Genomic DNA, 17,625 nt, shown 5'->3' with positions numbered 1-17,625 from the left:
CATACTCTAAGTGAATCATGATAGCAGTTGCCATTTACTGAGCTCCCAACTCTGTCCAAGGACTGTGCCAAGTGCTTTACACACCTGTAATTTTCACAATTAAAGGCAGCATTAGTCTTGCTTTTAAGCAAGAAAACCAAAGCTCAGAAGTTCAGGTGTTAGACTGAACCATGTGAAATTGTCGTTTTCACCAATTAAACCCACATGAATTTGGCAATTCCATGTGGTTCAGGACACAGAACTAGTAAATTTTGAAATGAGTATTCAAATACAACTATACCCAGCTCCAAAACACTAACTCTTTTTCCTACTTTCCACACTTCCACACAACCTGGAGGGAAGAGAAAATGAGTTATGGGAGAAACTTATATTAGACAGGATCCTATTCTAGCCATGACAGGGCCCCCACTGGGAAAGGAATAACTGATAGCTTCTTAGAGCAAGGTTGAGGGTTGGATAAAGAGAAGGACCAATCATTTGAATGCAGAAGTTCTTTGAGTGTCTGCTATTTGTATCTGGAAAAATGTCTACATTAAACACTTTCTGTGTATTAAAAGAGTTAATCCATATAGTGAAGGCCATTTCTACAACAGCATGCTTCCATTGTAAAGTAGTTTAGATACATGATAAACATTTTAATCTCTCCTCACCCTTTGAAAGATTTACCGGTTATCAATAGTTAGTGTCTTTAAGCAAATTACTCAATTCCAACTGGCTCTCATTTCCAGCGAACAGCATTCCAACAGAGAGATGAGTTCAATCGAAGACATTAATGTCTCATGAAGGGCCTTCTTTGTAGACCTTTTTATTGATGTTTATATTTACATGTCCCCAAAGATTTTATGCCTGAACTGAAACCTCTACCCATCAATAAATGTATCTCCATCTGTTGTTCTGGGCTCACTTGTCATTCTTCTGGATATTATCACAGTGCAGAGATCATTCTTGAATGCATTACTGATTCCAAAGTTGGACCCTGTTTTTTTCCTCCCTCCTTTTTCCTTTTCCTGACTTCAGCCTCGTAGAGCAAATCTGTGAGAGGAATTGTCGATCGGACATGAGCCCCAGTATGCTGAGTAGACAGTGGGAAAGACCAGAGGTGGCTGATGGAGGAAATATGCTTCCTCCTGCGTTTGCAATTCCTACATCTCAGCAGCGTGCCACAAAAGGAAACATTTGTCACTTGCATGCAGCATGTCCTGATTGTCCTTCGAGGAACGCTGCTTTTCCCCCACTAAATAGATGAGTTTGGCCAGTAATCCCCCAAACAGCTTCTGAGAAAATGTCCTATTAAGTGCTTTTCAAAGAAAGGATTCACACAATTTCAGAAAGATATCTGCACTTCCGTGTTCACTGCAGCACCAGTCATAAGAGGTAAGACATGGAAATATCAACAGGTAAATGAATAAAGAAAATGTAGTGTGTGGGGGTCACATTTATATATGTGTGTGCATGTATACTTATATATTAACATTTATATATTATATGGAAATATATTTATATACAATGTAACATTATTTGCCCATTAAAAAATGAAATCTGTTATTCACAACATCTGGATGGACCTTGAGGACATTCTGCTAAGTGAAATAAGTCAGAGGAAGACAATGTAGGATCTGAAAAAGCCAAATTAATAGAAACAGAGTAGAATGGTGGCTGGAAATGGGGTAAGTGGAGAGATATTGGTAAAGGATACAACCTTCCAGTTATGGGATGGATAAATTCTGGGGATCTAATGGACAGCATGGTAACTATAGTCAACTGTACTGTATCACCTACTTCAAAGTTGCTAATATCTTTAATATTCTCACCACACACACACACAAAAGGTCATTAGTGAGGTATTGGAGGTGTTAACTAAACTTACTGTGATAATTATTTTGCAATATATACACAGATCAAGTTGTCATGTTGTGTACCTTAAACTTACACAGGGTTATGTAAATGCAGCATGGGATCCTGAATCAGATTCCGAAAAAGAAAAAGGACATTAAAAGGAAAATTGTTGAAATTTGAATAAGGTCTGTAGTTTCAGTTAGAAGTATTATGAGGTATTAACACTAGGAGTCTTGGGGAAGCTTATACATTAACTGCATAATTTTCTGCTAATTTTCTGTCATTCTGGAATTAGTTCAAAATAGAAAGTTAAAAAATAAAGATAGCAGAAAAAGAAAAAACAAAGAAAAAAAAATGATGAGACTGAGAAATTCTAGCCCGAACCTTTAAAAATACAGTGTGGGTGCCTGGCTGGCTCAGTTTGCAGAGGATATGACTCTTGAACTCCGGGTCATGAGTTCAAGCCCCAAATTGGGCCTGGAACCTACTTTAAAAAAAAAAAAAAAACAGTGTGAGCCATGAATATGAGTCACAAATGTCATTTTAAAATGGCTAGTAGCCAAATTAAAAGAAGTAAGAAGAAATGGGAGAAATTGATTTTAATAATACCCAAAACATTATCACTTCAACATGCACTCAACATAGAAAATTGTTAATGAGATCTTTTACATTTACTTTGGTCCTAAATCTTTAAAATTCAGTATCAGTTCAGACTAGCCCCTTTGCAAATTCTCAATAGCCACATGTAGCTGGTGGCTTCCACATTCCCTGTGCATCTTTTATTTCTGCTTCTTTCTATAAGGGTTTTCTTCTTTCCCAGTATAAAGTCCTCCTTCTTCCCTTCCCTCACTTATGAGCATTCATATGTTCCAAGCATTGTTCTATGCACAAAACTGACAAAAACTCTCAGCTCTCTGGAGTTCCCATTCTGAAGAGGAAGTGACTGACATAAACAGTAGCTTTAGTAAATAAGTCAATTATATAGTAATTGGTAGGTAAGTGCTGTGAGGTTGGGAGGGCAGAGATGGGTGTTGGAGGTAGGAAAGTGAACTGAGGCAGGGTCTACATCTGAACACAGCTCCCCTTTGGTTGCATTCTGATTCTTTCCATTCTTTAGTTTCAGCAGACTCTCAAATAGAGGGAACAATAAGCAAGTAAAAATGATGCCCTGCTTTTACTTATTTGTTACTTAAAAATGAGTCCAGTCCAACTCAGCCACAGAGGAGACCTTGACTGTTGTTTTTCAACATCTGGTTTAAAGGAGGTGATAGCATTCTGAATGGCCAGCCCTCCAGCCAAAGAAAGCAGAAATATGGGCGCCTGGGTGGCTCAGTGGGTTAAGCCACTGCCTTCGGCTCAGGTCGTGATCTCAGGGTCCTGGGATCGAGTCCCGCATCGGGCTCTCTGCTCAGCAGGGAGCCTGCTTCCCTCTCTCTCTCTCTCTGCCTGCCTCTCTGTCTACTTGTGATCTCTCTCTGTCAAATAAATAAATAAAATCTTAAAAAAAAAAAAAGAAAGCAGAAATATGAATGAGCTATGTTGTGAAGATAAGGATATTTCAACAGAAAACAGAGGGTTTTGAAACTATGCCTCCCACTGCAATTTCTTGATGTGCGTCTAGAAAGGTTTGATCAATAAAATTTGATTCTTTCCTTGAAATTTGAATAATTGCCTACAGCCTGGTGAATTTAACATTTTAAAAATTGATTACTTCTCTATAGAAGGGTTGAGTTTTGGTGACTTTCTTTGTAATCGAGTGTGAGGTTCCTTGTTGGTCTTTTAAACCTGTGGGCAACAACGGCTACTCACGGAAATGCCTCCCAGTCTTAGTTTCTTATGACCGGGGATATTAGAATAGAGTGGCAGTCAGAAATATGAAAAACCTGAGAATCTAGGGGGTTAACAAGGTCCCTGAGTAGTTCTTACGTTCTTTGAGAATCATGGACCCATGCACCAGAAAGGCCCCCATTTGAATCCTGATGCCTCTGCTCCCTGACTAGGGCGCTCAGATGGTCTCTTTTAGGGAAGTGACATGGAAATGCCCTGTGCGTGTTGATGGGATTTCTAGCCATGAGGCCTCATCACAGAGAAAATAAGGGAATTCAGATCCAGCATATTGTATCCCACTGTGCCAAGTCCAGTAGGAGAATTCTTCAGAGTTCTTAATTGTGACATTTTAACAAACTGTTCTGTTCCCATATTTTAATGCAGTTGGAGTCCAGGCTGCTTTTGTCTCTTTGTTTTGTTAAGGGAAATGCAGGCATTTGTTTCTCCTCCTTTTCTTTTAACTTGGATTCCCATAATGCACATATTTATAGTCTGAAGACGCAAGAAATGGAACTAGGACAAACGTGTGCTTTCACGGCCTGCCATGCAGACCCAGACAGGGACACGTCAGGTCTGCGGATGTGAGCCAGCAAGTTCTTTGTCTCTCTGAGCATAGGCCTTTTATCATCTGCGGTCCCATCTAAATAGCTTTCCTAAAGGATAAAGTATATTATCAGGGCCTAAGAAGCAACTTGTAATTATGGGCCCTTCAATGGACTCATGTACTATTTAAAAGCACCAAACGAAAAAACAAATATGTGAGGTTTCTGCTCCTTAAGCTGGACCTTGAAGCCCTGGATGAACTTACTTTTAAAGTAACAGTCTCTTATTTTTTCTTCACTTTTACAATTACACAAGTAATATATGCCATTGTATAACAGTCATACAATATACTTGTTAAAAATGAAAGCTATCTCATATCAGTCACTCCAATTCTATTATCTGCAAATCTGGATTTTTCTAGACATATGTAAATGCATATGAAACACATATACACACAAGTAATTAGGAGTCTTTCAATTATAAATGAGAGAAACACAATTCAAAAATGTTTTAAACAGATGGGAGGAATCTCTTCACTTACACAATCATACTGAAGTGAGGTGTGTTGGCTTTAGGAATGGCCAGATCAAGGGACTCCCAACAGGGTGGTCTCAACTGCTGTCATTTCTCTATCTCTTGGCAATGCCTCATTTTTTCCTCCTCAGTGGTGTTTCTCCCTGTGTTAGAGAGGATAGCTATCGGCAGGCCTGGATTTACCTCCAGATTTGTGACAGAACAATTCCCACCCCCACCTCCCAATGTCACTGTCATCGCCTGAACCTAAAATATGTTTCCTGACATAGCAAAAGAGAGTAAAGATTGCAGATGGAATTAAAATTGTTAATCAACTGACCTAAAACTATGGACGTTATCTTGGATTTTCTGGGTGGGCCCAAAGGAGTTGCAAGGGTTCTTAAAGGTAAAAGATGTAGGTAGAAGAATTAGAGTCAGAGAAGGAGATGTGACAGTGGTAGCAAGGTTGGAAAGATGTAATATGAGAAAGATTTGAACTTCCGTTGCTGGTTTTGAAGATGGAGGAATGGGACCAGGAGCCAAGGAAGGGAGGGCCTGTAGATCGAGCTAGCTGGATGAGGGAAAGGATATGGATTCTCCTGTGGAAGCTCCAGAAGGGAACACAACCTCACTGCTATCTTGAGACGTGAATCATATTTCTCACCTACAGAATGATGAGATAATAACTTTGTGTCCTATTAGACCTCAAAGCTTGTAGTAGTTAGTTGTTCCAGAAGCCATAGAAAACTAATCAGAGCCAAACAGGCAAGAGACTTTTTCCTCCTCAAAATTCGAATTTTTAAAAATCTTTGGAAGACTTCTGACTAGCCAGCTTGGTTTTCACCCCAATCTCCATCCCATCACTGTGGTTAACAGAATAGGATGCTATGATTGTCCAGATCGGGATACTCTTTATGGCACAGAAAGGGGATTAAGAGACTGATTGGCAGTTCCCCTTCTCAGAATCACATAACTGACATCAGAACAGAGAAATTCCCCAAAAGGAGAATTGTATGGGTTTGTTGTTTATAATTTGTTTTTTTTTTAAATGGATGAATGACATGTATTTTGTTCTATAATCTGCTTAATTATCTTTGCAACATATTTAGGAGATATTTCCATCTCAATTCATGTAGGCCCTACTTTGTTCTTTTTAGTAACTGCATGTTATTCCATTGGGGAGATGAACCAAATTTATTTAACCAAGTCTCCTATTGATGGACACTTGGATGTTTCTAATCTTTGCTTACAAAGAAGACTTTGTAAGGACACTCTGTGAGGACACTGCATCCTTCCATATTCTCTATGCATGTTATAGGACCTTTGTGGGTTTTTTTGCTTTTGCTTGACTTTGGTAATATGATGGAGAAGAGAACAAGGACAAATACAGGTCAAATAGTGCCCACCACAAATATGTCTAAGTCCTAACCCGCAGTACTTGTGAATGTGCCCTTATTTGGAAATATGATCTTTGCCGATGTAATTAAATGCCTTGAGATGAGATCATTCTGGATTTAGGGAGGGCCCTCAATCCAATGACGAGTATCCTTATAAAATACAGGAAAGAACACACAGAGACACAGAGAAAGACCATGTGAAGATACAGGCAGAGATTTGAATGATGCCTCTACAAGTCAAGGAATGCTAAGACTTTCTGGCAGCCACCAGAAGCTAGGGGAGGGAGATGGATGAGATTCTCCCTCAGAACCCTAGAAGGAACCAATCCTGCTGATACTTTAGGTATGCTGAAAACTGCTGATTTCTGATTTTTGGCCTCCAGAATTGTGACAGAGTAAATTTCGGTTGCTCTAAACCACCCAGTTTATGGCAAATTGTTATGGCAGCCCTAGGAAACTAATGCATAGGTGTTGAAGGCAACTGATTCTCCTATACACCTTCGTTTGGCCTGTGACCAACTCCCAGTCACCTGGGAAGACAGAGACATGGCAAGTCTGATCATATAGAGCTATAGAGCATACAGGAGTCGTCTTAATTTCTATTTCTTGTGAATGTGCTTTGTGATTTTCATTTTCTAGTGTCATTTTGTCTAAACAAATGAACAAATTCATTTATACTTGAGTCTGCTCCCAATGGATGTATGGAAGGGAGGCAGATCCAGTGTAATACAAGAGGCAAAGCAAAGTGAAGGCTAAGGCAGAATATTTCTCCCCAGTGATCCACAACATCAAAGACCTTTAGTGGTTGTGCATAAGAGGAATGAGTAAATAAAGCAAGGAGAGGAGGAGGGGAGGAAGAAAAGAAGGGGGGCAGGGAGAGAGTGAGAAAAGAAGGACAGATCAAATAGACCATGATTATGACGAGCAAGGAATGTTTGAATGCCCCATAGGGCATCTTGCAAAAATGAATCCCTTTATATTTAATTCATAAACATGACTGAAAATGCTCCTAATGTGCTTGGTATCCACTACAGTGATGCAAGCTGGCCAGCCCACCTCTAGTGCTCCAGGTCAGATATCAGCAATGCGGTGAGCAATATTCCAAGCAGAGAACTAGGAATCTGATGCTTTTTGATCCGTAAAGCACCCCCCGCCCCCCCCCCCCAAAAGGCAATAAGGCTATGTGCCTGCAGATATGATTAAAGCACATAGGTATGTTTACTGCCTTGTACTTTTTCTCATCTGCCTTCTGACCTATGTGAATTCAGGGCCAGGAAGCTTACACTTGGTAATTGGCAGCTGTATTTTAACTGCAGATCTGTATGTTTTGATGAGGGGAAAAACAAAAAGAGATGTTGAGACGCCTGTCTACAGGATTGGCAGGGTATCACTGCACACCTTTAAACCTACTGAAAGGGACAAAGTAAGTCAGAGGAAAGTCATGGAAAATGGAGCAACTCTAAAAAAAATTCTACATCTTACACCTACTGAAGTTTACCTACTTTGGCTTTCAATTCCGAGCGCATAAATGGCCTTGGCCCCGCCACTCCCACTTCTGGATTTCCCTCCACTAATCAAGGCTTCTTGCGAATACCACCCCCTCCCTTTCTAACCTGGAAAGAACTTCAAGGGAACAGCTAATACATCTTCCTAGGTTGGAATAATTAATACATATAGCAGGCCATTTGGAACCAGTAATTAACACACACACACACACACACACACCAGTGTGTTCACAAGAACTGGGTCAACCAGTTTCCAGATAAGCTTTTTTATTTTTCTTTCTTCCCCCCCCTCAAGCATTTTCCCTGAGTTCCTGATGAATAACCTGCTCTTAGGATGCCTGAGACTTGCTCTTTTGATAGTCTCTGATGTGCTTGTTTTCTCAGTGCATTTAAATTTGATCACAGGGCAGGGGCTGGCTGTCCTCTATGGCTTCCCCCAAGAATGTGAGTCTGTGATGTATGTTTAATGTTCTCCCTCTGTTACAGAGATAAATGTCATCAGTAATTCTGATTGGCAGGCCTGATGTTTAAGGCTTGTGAAATTATGTGAGTCCCAGGGTCACAGGAATTGTTCTTCATTCAAATATTTACAAAGCATCATTAAGTGGATTAATGATGTTGGGTTCTAGAAGCAATATGGTTATGTAAAAACTTTGAGCAGCTTTCCCTTCCTCCATTTCTACTAATTTTGTCATTCTCCATTTTCCCCTTCTCTTCTTAATTTGTGATTTTTGCTTTTAGCCCTCAAAACCTTTACGAGCTTATTATGATATTTGCTTGCAACTGAATGTCTCATTTGGCCCCTCTTGTTACTACCCCTCTGTTGATTTCCTTTCCTCAGTATCCAGAGGCCCCCTCATGCTTCTCAGATTAAATCTTCCACTCTTGTCATTGTCCTCCTTACTTTGTTTAATTAGATAATTTCAGAGATAGCTTTGAAGACCCTAGGTATTGCCCCAGTGCTAAATGGGACAATTATAGTTATTACCTGGAAGACTGGTATCAGTATGGTCAGCTTCTCTCTTCTTTTCCCTGTCCTAGTCATCTGGGTATGAATAATGAAAACAGTCTTTTCTTAAATGGAAAAATTATAAGATAGTGGAATTCTTTTCCCTAAGTTGCCCGTTAGTGGAAATTGGAGGCATATCTGTGTGCTTTGGGCCTGGGTAAAGGAATAGGGAAGGTTAAGACATGGTAATATGTATTGTGAATGATCAACATCTTTGATATTTTTTAAATGAATTCTGTTTTTATTAATAGCCAACAGAAACTTGTTGCAGAGAATTTGGATAATTCAGAAAAGCACACAGATGAAAAGACATATCATATTTGTTTTCACCTTACAAATTTTGTATGTACATGTGTGTATGTGTATATTATATTGATATTAATTTATTTTTATCAACCTGAGTGTGTTTTCTAACTTACATCTTAAGCTAAATGCATTGTGGATATTTAAAATAATTTTTTTACACCAACATGACCATAGAGTCCCCTTGTTTTTGTTTTTTTTTAAGATTTTATTTATTTATTTATTCAACAGAGAGAGATCACGAGTAGGCAGAGAGGCAGGTGGAGAGAGAGAGGAGGAAGCAGGCTCCCCACCAAGGAGAGAGCCCGATGTGGGGCTCGATCCCAGGACATTGGGATCATGACCTGAGCCGAAGGCAGAGGCTTTAACCCTCTGAGCCACCCAGGCACCCCTAGAGTCCCCCTTTATACAAATTTAATCCCCTATGAACAAGTATTTGGGTTTCAATCAACAATTAATCCAACAATTAATTGTACTAGGATAAACAATGCTGCAATCAAACATCCTTTATGCATAGCCATGATAGGTCTTTTTTTTTTTTTTTTTTTTTAAGAATTTATGTCTTTAGGGGCACCTGGGTGGCTCAGTGGGTTAAGCCTCTGCCTTTGGCTCAGGTCATGGTTTCATGGTCTCAGGGTCGTGGGATCGAACCCCGCATCGGGCTCTCTGCTCAGCGGGGAGCCTGCTTCTCCTTCTCTCTCTGCCTGCCTCTCTGCCTACTTGTGATCTCTGTCAAATAAATAAATAAAATTTGAAAAAAAAAAAGAATTTATGTATTTATTTGAGAGAGAGAGAGCACAGGAGAGGGTAGGGTCAAAGAGAGAAGCAGACTCCCCACTGAGCAGGGAGCCCAACGCAGGACTAGATCCTGGGACTCCAGGATCATGACCTGAGCCAAAGGCAGTTGCTCCAACCAACTGAGCCACCCAGGATCCCAGTTCTTTTTTAAATAATTATTTTTTTTCAACAAAAATTTCTGAAGTTAGATTTGCTGTTTAAAAACATGAAATTTTTGTGAGCATTAAAAACATGAAATTTTTGTGGGCAGAAAAGCACCTGCCCAAAATTGAACTAACTCATGCCATTGTCTTGGTTTAGGTTAGAACACTCCAAGTTGAAGCATCTCTTTCCCGGTCTTTGCTCAGCTTGGACAGCAAACACCAGATTAGTCTTTTTTTTCTGGCTCCATATATTTGGGAAATGTCAAAGACCATGACCTTTCCTTCCTTCTTAAACTCCCTTCTAGCACTCAGTTTTGCAGGTTAATATGTCAGAGCAGAGTTCCAATAACTATGATTAGTCTGCATCTAGCTTAGTTCTATTTATCTTCCCTCAATTTTCTCTTTCTTTTTTTAATATCAGTTTTGTATACATTTACCTTTCCAAGTGTTGTTAGAAAACAACTTTTTTCTTGTTTTACATGTGGTTCATGTTTTCATTAAAATCCTTAATGTATTCAAATATCCCTCTCTTTTTACCTAACAATATAATATATATTCATGAAACCTTTGAATAGTATTGTCTGTGGGATATCATTTAGCCTTCCTTGCAAAATCTGTTTATAAGAGCAAGACCTATTTGTTCAGGGAAGTTAACATTCTGACTCAAAGGGAAAATGGTCTCAGAATGATCTACCTACATGTATCTAGACAGATTTCTAAAGTAGAATTCTGACATCTCTAGACCCAGATGTTTTATAGATCAAACAATGGACTGGGTGAGCTCATCTCCATAAACAAAGAACTCTAACAGAAATGAGGACAGTATGGCATAAGGTGTATAAGCACAAAAAGACAGCTTTAGAACCAGTCTTACCTCAAAGTCCCAGTTTCCTTTTCTTTGTAATGGAGAGACACTAATATTTATTTGGAGAATCACTATGATGGTTAAATGAGCTAATATACTTTCCAAGTATATTATATCCACCTTTATAAGGTGCTTGGCACATAAAATTACATCTCAATGTATGATCATGGAGGAAAAGATATTTTAAGAAACAGAGAAAATCCTACATTAAGTGAATTTGTACTAGAAATGCATAAAAGGGATATAAGAACTGATTCTCCTAATATAGAAATTGAGGATATAATAATCCCCTTTTTTACTATAAAGAGTGCCATAAAGAATCTAGAAGCTTCCTAAACTTAATTTTAACTGATTAACAGCAGAACTTCTTTACTTCTTATAGAACCATGTCTCCCTCAATATGAGAATCTGATAGAGCTTTGAATTCTCAATAGAAATATGCACATTGAGGTGCCTAGGTGGTTCAGTTGGTTAAGCGACTACCTTCGGCTCAGGTCATGATCCCGGAGTCCCGGGATCGAGTCCCACAAAGGGCTCCCAGCTCCATGGGGAGTCTGCTTCTCCCTCTGACCCTCGCCCCTCTCATGCTCTCTCTCACTCTCTCTCTCTCTCAAATAAATAAATAAAATCTTAAAAAAAAAAAAAAGAAAAGAAATACGCACATTCATGTCACATTTTGTAATCTAGGACACCAACCTGAACTAGGGGAACGCTGCCCCCAAACATAGAGGTTGTAGGCCGTACTTTGATTTATCTGAACAAAGTCAGAAAGGAGAGGTTATCAGAGCTGCAGATGGGTATACCTGACTTCTGAGCTGGAGATTCTAATCACTCCCATATGCTGGATACATTTTATGCCCTTGAGCACTCATAACACAGAAAGGAAGACAAATCAGGAAATAAATAAGTACTGCCTGGTGTGGCAAATAGGACAATAAATGCATGTACTGAATGGAGTGTTTTCGTGGGAGTGGGGTACAAACATCACAAAAACAACTCCTACTTCCTCTGACTTCACAAGTACAGCAGTGGTCTCAGGGTCTTTCAGAATCTTAGGAGATTCAACTGACCACGTAGCATACATTGTTTCAAAATTGAAGTCCCGAATTAGAGGAAACTCACAGAATCATGTTCTGTCTCTCTAAGTCCATCCCTCTTCTCTACAGGAGATACATGGAGCAGGGGAGCATGGGTGAAAATGGGTGAAATGGAAGCTTAGCAGAAGGAATGCCTTCACCCTTTGCTTGGCAAGTGTGAGCTCGTCAGTAATATACTAAAAATTCTATGATTCCCCCACTAAACCTGGAAATCTCTGAATTCTTGATTCCAAATATCCAGAGGAGGGAATGAACGCACTTCATCTTGCACACACAGCCTTGTTTATGGAGGCCTCTAATAGTGTTCCAGCCCTGCTTATCCACCAAAGGGTTCTAACTTGTATGTCATCCTCGCACAGGGCCCATGCTAATCTTCTCTGTATGCTTCTTATTTTAGTATATGTGCTGCTGAAGCAAGCACAAAGGGTTCTAACTTGGACAAGCAAGAAAGAAAGGGTGCTAAGGAAATGATCTGACTGTTCAATTATACTCAAGTTATACTGGAGCAAAATTAGGGTGATTTCTCCTGCTTCCAAGGGCATTGCTAACTCCATTAACATAAGACCATTGCTGCTTAGTATTTTCCCTTACACACACCTAAATTCCAGTCATTGCCTTAGCACCCGTCAGCCTTGGGCAAATTACAGAATAAGCTAACAAGTACTGAATGCCAACTGTGTATGTGGTAGTGTCCTTAGTGTTTTACATCTGTGGTCTTGGCCTACTCTCTCAACGTTGTAAAGAAGAAACAATAATATCATTAGATGTTACTCAGGACCACACAGCAAGTGTGTGGAGCTGGAAGCAGAGTCCAGGCTATTAGTCCCAAAGCTCATTGCCACATGCACAAGCCATGGTGTCTCCAGAACAGCAGGTCAGTTTCAACGTTTGTAAAAATGGAATGGTGCTGACCATTCTTCAGGGCAGTAGTAGGATTAAATAAGATTGACTTTGGCAATCAAATAGTATCCCATAATAAGGTCCCTACCCATGAAGGGCATCTTTTTGGAAGAATCCACAGGTGTAAAAGTCAGGCTAGCTACAGAGTGCATTGTCACACACCACTGACCATGGCAAGTGAATCCACAATATTTTTGTTTATTCTCTTGTTCTTTTCATTCTGCCTTCTGTTCTCTTCTACACTACTTGCAAGTGTCTGTTGAAGTAGGTTAAAATGATGGCACTTCATTTCTGGCAGTCTTCATTTCTGACTATTTGGATCATTTTTAGTCAACAAATGAGTTGGCTTTCCTAAAACTGCCTGGGTTGACGTTTTTCATTTGAATTGTAATATGTTCTTCCAAAGGTGAATAATCAGAAGCTATTGTCTGCAAGTCAACAACACACTCAGAGGCAGAGAGCCAATACAGTTTTGTTTGTTGCTTTAATTACTGTGTGTGCACTTAGGTTTTTTTTGGATTGCTCTTATTCTTGTTGAAAGGAATTGAGTGCACATAAATAACTCTTCCATAAACATTGTTTGAGCCCTGCACAATGCAAGGCTATCCCAGAGCAACGAGCAAGGGACTACCAGATAAATCAAAACTGAGGTTAGATCCTAGCAAGGGGCAGGTAGTAGCAGAAAGATAGCAGGCTGAGAAAGATACATAAAACAAAGAGCTACAACCGATTAGAAAGGTGAAGGTAATGGGCTGTGGTGGCTTAGAGAGGAGAGAGATTGCTTCCATCATGAATGATCATGGAGGGCTTTCTAAAGGTGGTGGCAATTGAACAGGACATAGAGAATGTGGACTATGATATAGCAAACCATAAAGGTTGAAGGACATCCCAGCTCTGCAGAATCTATCAGGAGAGTAGCATATGATTATAGAGATTTTAAGAAGAAGGTTGATTTTTATAAAGAAAAAGTGATCTCAGTTGCTGAGGAAATAAATAGGGAATTAAGGAAATTAACAGCTCTGAATTCATTTCTTACCATTCTTCTCTGGCTCACAATTCCTCCAATATACTACTGCCTCAGGGCCTTTGTACTTGCCATTCCCTCTGATCTGAACACTTTTCCTAGATTTTTGCTTGGCTAGTTCTGTTTTGTCTTTCACATTTCAATTAAAATAACCCCTCTTAGAGAAAGCCTGACCTCTGTGATGAGGTTGCCCTCCCTCACCACCTCATTCATGCAACCCCCCATCTACCCACACACATACACCTCCTCAGCAGTCACTTATTATACCACCATCCTCGTCTGTTTCGTAGCACTTTCCATACTGTCTTGTTTAATACACTATGCCTCGCACAGAGAATCTCAACTCCACTATATTCCTATATATTCCTAAACCATGTATCTACATCACCTCTAAATACTAGTTGTCATGCAATCCCAGACAGCTGAAACTCTTGATTTTTCTTTCTAAAAAAATGGATGTGAAAATGCTTACTTTCCTAGAAAGCGGTTCTCTGGTTCTCAGCCTGGCAACATTAGAATCACTTTGGAGCTTTTGAAACCCCAGATAATTGAGCCTTAACCGAGAATAATTAAGCCAGAATCTCTGCAGGTGTGGCCAAGTCAATATATTGCCATGTCAATATGTTGCTCCCTAACTGGTTCTTGTGGACAGTCCCAATTGAGAACTAATGCTTTGGAAAGAGAATGCAAGAGCAGGCACTTTCACTGCTGATAGTTCCCTTCCCTGCCTGCTCTGGCTGGAGGTGGGTAGCAGGATCAGGTGCACCAGATCAGCCAGGTCCCACACAAAGCTATACAATCTGGACAGCAGAAGCATGATACACTTTCTTCATTCCACAAAGGGTTAAGGCATGTCTGCCATGTGCCAGGCACCGTCCCAAAAGTGTTCAGAGTTGAGCAAACCAGACAGAGTGGTTGGTATTCTACCCTTTAGGTCCCATGAGATGCAAACCTTCTCTTCGAGACAAGACGGCTTGACTGCTGGGTTTGGTCATGAAGCAAGTAGGATGTTCTAACTAGAAGTCCTAAGGAGTCTTTCCTCAGATCTTCACTTAACCAATAATGTTTCTTCCTAGAGTTCAATAGCATGTTCCAGAAGTGCCATTCCTTTCAGAATTTGATTCAGACTCATGGCCAGCATTTGTTTCTCCAGAGGAAATCAGGAAATCCTTCTCAAAGAAGGACAAGTTTGATAGGACCTTGGAAAAAAAATGGGTGATTTCAGCCAGCAGAAATGGGGGCCAGGTATTCCAGAGAGAGGGGACAACTGGAGTAAATCCAGGCAGAATAGTAGCAGCAAATAATTTGGGGAAATGAGATCCCAGAGCATTATGGAAAAAAAAAAAAAATCTATAGGCCGTACTGGAAAATTCATGTAGCCCTTCCTATTTGCCTGCTTTCATTTATTGTGTCCATGCCCTCACAGAGAAGAGCTTCAGGAAAGTATTTCTGCTTTCAAACAGCCAATCTCAAATCCTTTTTCTTTCGATAACAAAAATACCTGGAAAACCCCACCCTGTCATTTCCCCTGTACGCAGGCAGACAGCAACCGACTGCTGCCCTAGATTTGCGTGAAAAGGATGAGTGACCTTGATTAAAAACTCCAGAGGGACGTCTGGGTGGCTCATCAGTTGAGCAACTGCCTTCAGCTCAGGTCATGATCCTAGAGTCCCGAGATCAAGCCCCCAGATCAGGCTCTCTGCTCAGTGGGGAGTCTGCTTCTCCCTCTGCCCCTCACCCTGTTCATGTTCTCTCTCTCTCTCTCAAATGAATAAATTAATTAATTTAAAAAAAACACCAAAACAAAACTCCAGAGAATGATGACATTGCTTGCCAGAGTCCTGAGCAGCACTGTGGATAGAGACCTGCTCTCCATCAGCACCAAAAATCCAAATAAATCTACCCTCACAGCTATCAAGAGCCCAGCAAAAGCAAAAAGGCTCTTGATGCAGCCCTTCACCTCAAGAGCAAAAGTATCCTTGAAAAGAGATTTACCCTGATGGCCAAGTGCACAAGCCTTCCTGCTGCTGCTTCCCAGCAACCTCCTGATGGGTAATTAATGTTCTTTGCATGGTGGTATCCTGCTACTTTGTAGTATTGTGCCCCCCATGTGTGAAGCTCATGACCTCAGTGTCCATTTTTAAAAGTTAATATGATTTAATGTGGCACTCTATCCTCCCAATGTGCTTCCGAGTTAACATCCTACTTAATTTTATCGAGGGTCTTTGTCTTGAGTTACAGCCTGGAAGAGAAGATTCTAGGGAGGACTTTATGATATTAAATAATGCATAGACAAATGAACCATCCTTCCCACTGGTTCAGAAGCTCTTGCTGGACCCTAGTTCTCTTCCCACATGCTAATATCTGATTTTGATTTTGAGAAAACATCTACTTGGAAGCTAACAGCAGGAAAGAAATATCCTCTCTCCCTAACCTCCTTCCTCTCTCTCTCATGGAGTCTCCCTCTTGATCTCCCTTTGTCATTAACATCTCATTTTAAACCAAAGTGTGTTTCACAGAATGTTAATGGCTATTACACAACCACAATATGGAGCCAAATAAACTTTTGGGAAAACTGAGTTAAATAGTTAAGTAGGTATATTTACTGAGGTCAAGTAATAAAGTCTTTAATGGTGACTCTGCACAATTAATATTCAAGAAGGCTGTGTAATTTGTAGCATTTCCCAAATTTAGTGTTTCCATGGAACCCTGTTTGATATAGTGTCTGGAGAGACATGAGTTCATCAACTAGTGTTGAAATAGCAAAAAGAGGCCTGTCTCTGTGACAGATGCTCAGATGTTCCCCAGAAATTGCAACTCTCAGGGCAGTTATGATTGTTGACTGAAAAAAACAGTATGTAGGTCAAGTCACAGGAGTTGTGTTCCAGTGGAGGAGAGGTAGGAGGTCTCCCCACAATTTCCAGTCCACCTTCTCTCTAATTTTTTCATTTATATAATGGAAAGTAATAATACCTACCTCTCAGAATTGTTAATAGAATTGTTCAGATGAATAATTTGGAATAATGTAAGTAAAAACGCTCAGTAACACCACAAAAGGGAAGCATGCATTCAATTAAGGTAGCTGGTATCCCCAGGTCCTCTAGGGGAGTCCTTCTCAAATTTTGCCATGCAGATAATCTCACTGAAATTTGTTACAATGAAGATTCTGATTCAGAGGTCTGGGATGGGGACAGAGATCCTGTGATCTGATGCTCCTAGTTTGAGGACCATAATTTGAGAAGCACGGCTTTCAGAGGTATAAAAGGAGCCAAACAGAGTCTCCACTTTTAAAGTTATATGGAGAGAAATTAGACATTCAGTGAACTAGTTCAGCAGCAAACAGAGGCTGGTACAAAGAAACCAATTGGGAGGACAAGGTTATTCTCACACTAATTCACACTTGCTTTATAGGAGAGTCAAAGCTGACTTTGGATGATGAGCAGGCCAGGAACCCTGGGTCCTGGCTGTGTCAGAAAGGAAACACATTCATGGAGGTAGGAAAGCATATGGTTAACTTAGGACATGTGCATAGTTCTAGGGAACCTTACACCTAATGGTGAAGAGGAGGAGACAGGTGTATAGGGGTCCAGGAAACTGTGCATCTGTGTCACAGGTGTCAACAAAGCACAGGATATGAGAGTTAGAAGCAAATGTATTAGTTTCCCAGAGCTGCTCTAACAAAATCCCACAAACTGAGTGGATTCAAACAACAGATGTTTATCTTACAGTACTAGAGTCTTAGACATCTGAAATCCAAGTGTCAGCAGGAAATGCTCCCTCCGAAAACTGCAGAGGAATCATTCCTTGCCTCTTCCTAGTGTCTGGTGGTTGCTGGAAGTCTTTGGCATTCCTTGGCTTGCAGCTG

General features: G+C 40.3%; 1 protein-coding gene and 1 pseudogene across 2 annotated transcripts in view; one reads left to right on the top strand and one right to left on the bottom strand.

Annotated features, from left to right (window-relative positions):
* Window positions 1-17,625, top strand: part of SYNPR (synaptoporin) — a 325,420-nt gene that overhangs the window by 228,966 nt on the left and 78,829 nt on the right. The gene's annotated exons all lie outside the window — the stretch shown is intronic.
* LOC125089839 (uncharacterized) lies at window positions 12,159-12,257 on the bottom strand (annotated as a pseudogene).

This window comes from Lutra lutra, chromosome 1 (assembly GCF_902655055.1).
Source record: "Lutra lutra chromosome 1, mLutLut1.2, whole genome shotgun sequence".
Lineage (NCBI taxonomy): Eukaryota > Metazoa > Chordata > Mammalia > Carnivora > Mustelidae > Lutra > Lutra lutra.
Note: the sequence above shows the minus strand (reverse complement) of the source record. Positions and strands in the feature narration are given on the sequence as shown.